This window comes from Microcaecilia unicolor, unplaced genomic scaffold, assembly GCF_901765095.1.
Source record: "Microcaecilia unicolor unplaced genomic scaffold, aMicUni1.1, whole genome shotgun sequence".
NCBI lineage: Eukaryota > Metazoa > Chordata > Amphibia > Gymnophiona > Siphonopidae > Microcaecilia > Microcaecilia unicolor.
In genome coordinates, this window is record NW_021963053.1 from 195425 (window position 1) to 201424 (window position 6000).

Below are 6000 nucleotides of genomic sequence, written 5' to 3' on the forward strand. Positions count from 1 at the left end.
GGCACAGGCACCTCCTTGTAACTCTGGGCAAGTCACTTAACCCTCCATTGCCCCAGGTACAAATAAGTACCTGTATATAATATGTAAGCCGCATTGAGCCTGCTATGAGTGGGAAAGTGCGGGGTACAAATGTAAGAAAAAATAAAAATATATATATAGGTCTGTCCACTCACCCCATCACTCCCAAGGTTATTACCCCCAAATTCCCCATATTATCCTCCTGAACACTTGCATTCTCTAACTCATCCCCTTGGTACTGTGTGTATGAAAGGTCACTCCACTCCCCCCTACTGTGTATATGGGGAGGAATCTGTCCTCTCCCCCCACCCCATTGCTGTATGGAGGGTGTGTACTCTTCCGCCTCCCCTGCTGTTTGTATGGAGGGTCTCGCCTCCCCCTCCTGTGTATATAGAGGGTCCCGCCTCTCTGCTGTGTAGATGGAGGGTCTATCCTCCTCCTCCCCCCTCCCTCTGCTGTGTATATGAAAGATCTGTCCTCTTACCCCACCCCACCCCCTGCTATGTGCATAGAGGGTCTGACCTGTGCTCTCCTCCATCCCTCTCCTCTGCTCTCCCCCTACCCCTCCTATAATCCTCCTCCCGACCCCTCTGCCTCCTGTTCTGGTCTGTCCCCAACCCACACCCCTCTCGCTCTCACCTCCAAGTCTGCACTCTGCAAGACTGTCTGCAACATCGCGCTCCAGACAGTCCCGCTGGCTGCCGGGATACAAACGGAAGCGCAGTGTGTGTTATCACCGTTGCCTGGTAACCTGGAAACGAGCGCACGCGTACCAAACCGGGCGTCTTAAAGGAACAGCATACTGTCGGCAGATATTTAGATTAAAGGGGTATGTGCAGGAGCAGGAGGGCGGTGTTGGAGATGAAAGGTGACGTTTGTGGTTTGAGACGAGTGGGGTGGGCTTGTAGGGGTGGCGATTGGCGAAGAGAGTGGAGACACGGGGTGGCGAGCTCTCTTTGGCTGCTCCTGCATCTCTCCCGTTAGCTGGAAGGCAGGAAACAAAGTTTTAAAAAAAACCTTCAAATCCGAACTTCGAAAAATGGAAAAGCTTAGATTATTATTTATTTAGGCGAATAACTGACAGAGGTCAGTACTCCTTAAATCCTGATGATTTATCCCAGATATTTATTCACCGGACTTCTGCAACTTTCTCTGTACTACTGTCTTGCACTCTTTTTGTTACTAGTATGCACTTTTAAGTTGTTTATACCTAAATTCACTCTGTATTTTGTATTTACTATAATAATAAAATATTAAAAAAATAAAAAATCCGCATTTCTTTCATTCTCTCCCCCCCCCCCCCCCAGGTTGCGTCAAAAAGGCACAGGACTGGAAAAGCACCCCCCCCCCCCCCATCAAACCTCCTTGATCTTCGCCTCAAATTCAAAGGAGGCATGGTGTGGTGGGACTGGCACAGAACAAGTCCCGCCCCAACCCACCCAAGCTACCGAACCGAGGGGGCGGGACTGCATACTGTAAGCAAACAGGTCCCGCCCAATGAGGTTAGATTGAGAACTGGAGACGGTATGAGCCAAGGAGGTTAGATAAAGCAGTGGTGAGCCTATCTGAGGCCAGTAGGTGGAGTGGTTCACCCAAAACAGTAGCAAAGATTATTGGAAATAAGGGACTGCCTATGCGTGGTCCATCTGTAAAAAGTCAAAATCTGTTCCAGTTGGATAGGCAGTGCCTTAAAAGGTAGAGGACAAAAGAGGGTTTTTTTTTTTTTTTTTTACTTATTTGATAGTTTTGTCTTTAATTTATTTGAAAGCTGCCCATATCCTATATAATAATTCTCACCTCCAACGTTCTATGCTTGGGAACGTGGCTCCCTGGCTGCAAGTGGTCTGCGAGACAGACACGCACGGACGTCACTGACGTCAACACAGCTGATTCCAAGGCAAGGGGAGGAGTAGGGAAACACGCGCAGTGTTTCCCTACTCCTCCTATTGCCTCGGAATCAGCTGTCACCCCCCCCCCCCGCGCTACGCCCCCCTCGAAACCCACCCCCTCCTGCGAACCTGTCGATCCCCCCCCCCGGAACGCCGAAAACCGCACCCCCCCCCCTCCCGCCACTGTTGTGCACTACCTTCGGGTGGGTTCCTCAATCATCTCAGAAAGTTTAATTCCGTGCGTCTGACGTCAGACGCACGCAGAGGAACTTCCAGACAAGATGATTGAAGAACCTACGGGAAGGGAAGAACAACACGGCGGCGGTGGCGGCAGTTTTCGCTCGCACGGGGGGGGGGGGGAACGACAGGTTCGCGGAAGGGGGGGTTCGAGGGGGCCGTAGCACGGGGGGGGGGGGGGGAATTGCCTGCCTAAGGCCCGTTTCCTTGCCTACAGAAACGGGCCTTTTTTACTAGTGTAGCTATACAGTGTGTTTATTCTTTCAAAAAAGGTGCCCATACTCAAATGCTGGGCACCCCTTCAAGGGTGGGGTTATCACTAAGGGACTCATCCCACAATAGCTAGAACCCCTACAACCAGTCACAGAATCTATGACAAGGCAGAGTTGGTGTGTAGAGCCTGAGGTCTTTCATTAAAACTTGGGGTCCATGGATCAATTTTAGCAGACAATGGAAAAGGTGCCGGTACTCAGTACCCCCTCAAAAAAAGCCCTGTATAAATGTGAAATAAAAATTGAATATCATTAAATCAGCTTAAACAATTATTGGAGCTGGTGGAAACAGCACTAATAAAGGCTGTATTTTGTGCTCATTTTTCTACACTTCCATACAATACAGTAATACATGGCCAAATTTCAGTGAGGATATTCTATTTACTGATGGGTTCATCTTAACTGTTGTAATCTGCCTGGTGTTATAAAGATTGGAAATAAAATTAAACTCTCCTTTCATTGGGGCATATGGAAAATGGAATCACATCTTCACCTCATCTCTTTTGTACAAATGGATTACTCTGTTTTGAGCATGTTTCAGGGACAAGTGGTTTTTTTCATAAGTCAATTGTGTTGGCATTGCTAGTATACATCCCGCAAATTTCTCAATTTGCACTTCCCCAGCTGTAAAGGACTAAAATACAAGCTGATGCATGCCACCACCTTCTCCTACACGAGCACACAGATATGGAATGCTCTACCCACAGACCTGAAATCAATTGTCGAAACAAATAACTTTCACAAATCTCTGAAGACACACTTCTTCAACAAGGCCTACAACGAGAACCAACAGCCTCACTAATCCACTTTACCAACCCAACCAGTGATTAAAATCCACTTCTACAATTACCTGCCTAATCACTTCCTCTTTTTTCCCTTACTCAATCTCTGCACACTACTAATTGTATCTGATATTCTGGAATGACAATGTCATAACAAAACTATATAAGCCACATTGAGCCTGCAAATAGGTGGGATAATGTGGGATACAAATGCAATAAAATAAATAAATAAATAAATACCATGCCATACTTTGTATTGTTTTCGAATATGTTTACTGCTGTAATTGCCTATTGCTCATGTTTGATCTACTCTTACTGTACACCGCCTTGAGTGAACTCCTTCAAAAAGGCAGTAAATAAATCCTAATAAATAAAATAATAAAAATAAATATTTTCTTTCATGCAGATCTCTCATTTGTTTAAACATAACTGAATGTGTTTTAAGCCCCTAATGCAGTCCATTGGTTTTCTTATTCTTTGTCCTTGTGATGACTTGTAATGTGCCAAAACTGGAAATACAGTGAGACAGAATAATAGAATTCAGTAACATCCAAAATATCTATATATATAAAAGGCACCACTGAAGCCTCCAGCCGGAAGTGTGAAGCGCCAGAGATATCCGGTTTCCCCATGAGTGAAGGAAAACAGCACAGCAGGAAATCCCACGAAACAGTGAAGGACTCAGAGGGGGGAAGGGAGAGAGATGCCCTCACTCTCTCTGTAACAAAAACACAGAACAGCAGGAAACAACACTGAAGGACTGGACTCGGAGGGGGGAGGGGGAGGGAGAGAGGGCAGAGGGCAGGGACACACACTCCAACATGCACACTCTGAAGAAAACCTTGCTAGCCCCCGTTTCATTTGCATCAGAAACGGGTTTTTTTTACTAGTATTAACATAAATATGTTTGCATCTGGGTAATAATTGATAAAATGTTGTTTAAAATTATATTACAAAGCATGAAGTTGACTTGGTTAACTTCTGCTGTATAACAACCAGTTGTAAATAGTAGTAGTAAACAATATTAAGTGCACTTTTATAATATACCACAGAAAATTATTAAAGACTCACCTATTCTGAAAGGCATACCCGAATGACTCAACTTAAATGCCTCAACTCTGCAACACTTCACCATCAAAGATTGTATTGGACATTACCAAACCCTTCTACCCTAACCCAACTTGACAGAATTTTATCTTCCCTATCCCATTATAACATCTTTTGTACTTATCCTCTAATGGACTTGGCGAATGCCTTTACAGTATTATGTAAGCCACATTGAGCTTGCAAATATGTGGAAAAATGTGGGATACAAATGTAACAAATAAATAAATAAATTCCACAAAACAAAAGGAGCAAGTTCCCACAAATCATCTTTCTGTTTTGAAATAGGCACAGGAAAAAAAAAGATTTTAAATACTCCCAGGTTTCAACCTAATTCATGTTTAATGTGAGATATAAATGTCATAAATAAATAAATAAATAGAAACTCTGAAAGTTGAGCACCTGATTCTCATAACATGGTGTCTGTTTTACTGACCAGGAGAAAAAACAATATCTGCACAAATATAACACGCGCCTGGGTGTCCCTATAACCAGGCCCTCCAAATTACGATTTATAACAAATTACTATGAAAAGTTATTCCGTTATTATACTTCTTCTGTGTACATCCGTTTGCTGTACAAGCTGGCATGTTTGAAAATATGTGAGATTAAATAAAAATGCTACCTGCAATAAACAACAACAGCGTGGATGCAGCAGCTATAGGTTTGTTTGCTTGCTTTGTTTTGAGTGTATGGGGATGATGGCTGTGCGGGAGAGGGGAAACAGAGATGAAACTAATTGGCTTCAGCTTTTTGACATGATCCTGTCTCCTGTTTTTATCTAACCTTGGTATCAGCCTATCTAGCCCATTATATGGGCTGCAGGCAGTAGGCGGAGCTTGCCACATTTTCACTCACCCAAAACAATAGCAAAACATGCATTCCAACTAAAACTCAACAAAGAAAAAACTCACTGTCTTATCCTATCATCTCAATACATCATGAACACTCCCGCAACCATCAACACCCCAGACCACACATTCCCTATCTCAGACAGCCTGAAAATACTCGGCGTTACAATCGACCGCAACATTACACTAGAAAGCCAAGTAAAATCCGCAACAAAGAAAATGTTCTATGCAATGTGGAAACTCAAACGTGTAAAACAATACTTCCCGAGGGAAACATTCCGCAACCTGATACAATCGATGGTAATGAGCCATGCAGACTACTGCAATGTAATATACGCAGGATGCAAAGAACAAATCCTAAAGAAGCTTCAGACCGCACAAAACACGGCTGCAAGACTCATCTTTGGAAAAACACGATTTGAAAGCTCTAAACTCCTTCGCGAAAAACTACATTGGCTCCCAATCAAATAGCGCATTGCCTTCAAAATCTGTACTACGGTCCACAAAATCATATAAGGTGAAGCACTGGAATACATGACAGACCTAATCGAGCTACCAGCCAGAAACTCATCCGTATCTACACAAACGTACCTGAATCTACACTACCCAAGCTGCAAAGGACTCAAATACAAATCAACTTACGCATCCAGTTTTTCCTACATTAGTGTAACCGGACAGATCAGCAAGTAAATCAGGAGGCTAAGACGCTGACTTCCCAAGCAAGGTAACTTTTATTAGCTAGCTGACACAGTACTAAGTTCAGATTCAGGATACTGCGCCCCGAGCGTCATCTGACACTCATTCTTATACATCGTTAGTGATCATGCGCATAACGCATGTCATACAT

At 43.8% G+C, this 6000-nt stretch overlaps 1 protein-coding gene across 1 annotated transcript in view; it reads right to left on the bottom strand.

Moving 5' to 3' along the window:
- The window catches only part of LOC115458845 (mitogen-activated protein kinase 15-like), a gene marked incomplete at its 3' end in the record, with an annotated part of 180960 nt that extends 180279 nt beyond the window's left edge, over window positions 1-681 (bottom strand). The window contains exon 1 of the mRNA XM_030188672.1: window positions 658-681. The remainder of the gene's footprint in view (window positions 1-657) is intronic.
- Between the last annotated feature and the right edge of the window lie 5319 nt (window positions 682-6000).